Genomic DNA, 3114 nt, shown 5'->3' on the forward strand with positions numbered 1-3114 from the left:
AAAAAAAAAAAAAAAAAAAAAAAAAAAACAAAGCTTGTGAAAATGTAAGGTGGTTTATTCATTGTGTTATTCATCAGCAGGTACTTTGCAGAAAATATTTTAATTTATCATGTGTTATTGAACTCTTAGCAGCAGTGATTTTACTTGGTTTTGTGAATCATCAGTTCCATGAATTTTTGTCAGAAATAGAAGCTGAATATTCTGATGTGCCTGGCTACACAGTAGTTTGATGGCTTAGCAATGGTAGTTTTCTTTTAATTTTTTGAGCTCAGGGCTGAGATTGAAAATTTTCTGAATGAGAAGAATTGCTCTCAGCCACTACTATTGAATGCTGAATGGCTTTGGAAATTAGCTTTTGCTTCGGATTAGGTAATGTTTGTTAATGAATTCAACCTAAAATTACAAAGCAGAACAGTGCTTATGCAAACCCTGTGCTGCAGTGAAGTCATTTTGATGACAGCTAATGTTTAAATCATTATGTCATGTTAAGCTGACTTGTATACTTCTGTGCTATCAAAAGTAAAAACAATGGCAAGCTCTCCATTCCTACACACATGTTCCAAATGCAGGCTATAGTTCTGTCAGGGATTTTGTATCTTGATATGAATGCAAAGGAAATGGCTCTATTTTGAAATTCACTGGATGGATGTGGTGGCTTACACCTGTAATCCCAGCGCTTTGGGAGGCCAAGGTGGGCAGATTACTTGAAGTCAGGAGTTCAAGATCGGCCTGGCAACATGGTGAAACCCCATCTCTACCAAAAAATAAAAAAATTAGCTGGGTGTGGTGGTGTATACCTGTAATCCCAGCTACTTGGGAGGCTGAGGCAGGAAAATCACTTGAACGTGGGAGGTGGATGTTGCAGTGAGCTGAAGCCGAGATTGCGCTACTGCACTCCCGCCTGGGCAATAGTGAGACTCCATCTAAAAAAATAAAACTAAATCCATTAACCTGCACAGCTGAATTTATGCCAAACCTTCAACTGGAAGTGATTAATAGATAACTATTAAGATTAATAGAATTCTGGCCAGGTGTGGTGCCTCACGCCTGTAATCCCAGCACATTGGAAAGCCGAGGCAGGCGGATCACCTGAGGTCAGGAGTTTAAGACCAGCCTGACCAACATGGTGAAACCCTGTCTCTACTAAAAAATACAAAAATTAGGCAGGTGTGGTGGCAGGCACCTATAATCCCAGCTACTCAGGAGGCTGAAGCAGGGAGAATCCCTTGAACCTGGGAGGCAGAAATTGTAGTAAGCTGAGATTGTGACACTGCACTCCAGCCTAGGCACCAGAGTGAGATTCTGTCTCAAAAAAAAAAAAAAGAATAGAATTCTATAATTGTCATCTAAAAGATGGATATCCTGAATAAAAATCATATGCTTGAGCCTGGGCAGCACAGTGAAACCCTCTCTCTACAAAAAGTACAAAAATTAGCTAGGCATGGTGGCGCATGCATGCTTGTACCAGCTACTTGGGAGGCTCAGGTGGAAGGCTCATCTGAGCACAGGAAGTTGAGGCTGCAGGGAGCTATGACTGTGCCACTGTACTCCAGCCTGGGTGAGGGTGAGACTCTGTCTCTAAAAGGAAAAACAAAAAACAAACCTGTATGCTTGTGGAATGTTATTAACATTTAGAAATATCTGTGTATGCAAAAAGACATTATCAAAGATGAAACATAAAATCTCCTTACAGGCGAGGTGTGGTGGCTCACACCTGTAATCCCATCACTTCAGCAGATCAAAGCAGGGGAGGATTACTTGAGCTCAGGAGTTCAAGATCAGCCTGGGTAATATAGTGAGACCTTGTCTGTACTAAAAATAAAAAAAAACTTAGCTGGGCATGGGGGCACGAGCCTCTAGTCCCAGCTACTGCAAAGCCTGAGCTGGGAGGATCACTTGAGCTCAGGAGGTCAAGTCTGCAGTGAGCCCTGCTTGAGCTGCTGCCCTCCAGCCTGGGCAACAAAGTGAGCCCCTGTCTAAAAAAAAAAAAAAAAAAAAAAAAAAAGGCTGGGCGACATGGCTCATGGCTATAATACCAGCACTTTGGGAGGCCTTGAGGCAGGCAGATTACCTGAGGTTGGGAATTCAAGAGCAGCCTGACAAATATGGAGAAAGCCCATCTCAACTAAAAATACAAAATTAGCTGGGTGTGGTGGTGCATTCTGTAATCCCAGCTACTTGGAAAGCTGAGGCAGGAGAATGGGTTGAACCTGGGAAGGTGGAGGTTGTGGTGAGCCAAGATTGTGCTATTGCACTCCAGCCTGGGCAGCAAGAGTGAAACTCCATCTCAAAAAAAAAAAGTTTGCTGACCCTGCCGTAGAGTGTATTTTGTTGTTGGGGAGAGGGGGAGGTTAGTGGCAGCAGGGGAGGTAGAGTCAGCTTGAGGCTAAATACTCTTTTAGAAGCAATGGGGAAGTAGGTGTAAACTGAAATGCTTTCTCCCTATCACCTCTAAATTTACACACTAGTTTTTCTGTCAGTCATTTCTAGTACTTTTCTGTTTATTCAGCGTATTCAAATTCTAACACTCCTTGGAAAAGAGTGAAAATGATAAATCTGATAAATCACTGATAAATCTGTTATTAAGTTAAACAACTTGGGACAGGATTTAAACATCTGGAAACAGCTGATAGCAGTTTAGCTCTTGGTTTAACATCTCCTTAAGGGTGATGTAATTTATCTAATTTATCATTAATCCCTTACTCATTACCACTGTTGGTTTAGTGGGGCAAGTGATTGAATTTAGATTTCATGTAGCCTGATGTTTGTTGTTTATAATTTTTTTTTTCTTGAGATGGAGTTTCGCTCTTGTCACCCAGGCTGGAGTGCAGTGACGTGATCTCGGCTCACTGCAAGCTCTGCCTCCTGGGGTCAAGCGATTCTCCTGCCGCAGCCTCCCAGTAGCTGGGATTACAGGTGCCCACTACCATGCCCAGTGAATTTGTGTATTTTTAGTAGAGACAGAGGTTTTGCCATGTTGGCCAAGCTGGTCTCGAACTCCTGACCTCAGGTGATTGACCCGCCTTGGCCTCCCAAAGTGCTGTGATTACAGGTGTGAACCACTGTACTCAGCCTTAATTTTTTAATTATAATTTTTTTTTTTTTTTTTTTTTT

At 42.1% G+C, this 3114-nt stretch overlaps 1 protein-coding gene across 2 annotated transcripts in view; it reads left to right on the top strand.

Annotated features, from left to right (window-relative positions):
• Positions 1–3114, top strand: part of UNK (unk zinc finger) — a 44561-nt gene that overhangs the window by 22787 nt on the left and 18660 nt on the right. The gene's annotated exons all lie outside the window — the stretch shown is intronic.

This window comes from Cebus imitator, unplaced genomic scaffold (assembly GCF_001604975.1).
Source record: "Cebus imitator isolate Cc_AM_T3 unplaced genomic scaffold, Cebus_imitator-1.0 Scaffold93, whole genome shotgun sequence".
Lineage (NCBI taxonomy): Eukaryota > Metazoa > Chordata > Mammalia > Primates > Cebidae > Cebus > Cebus imitator.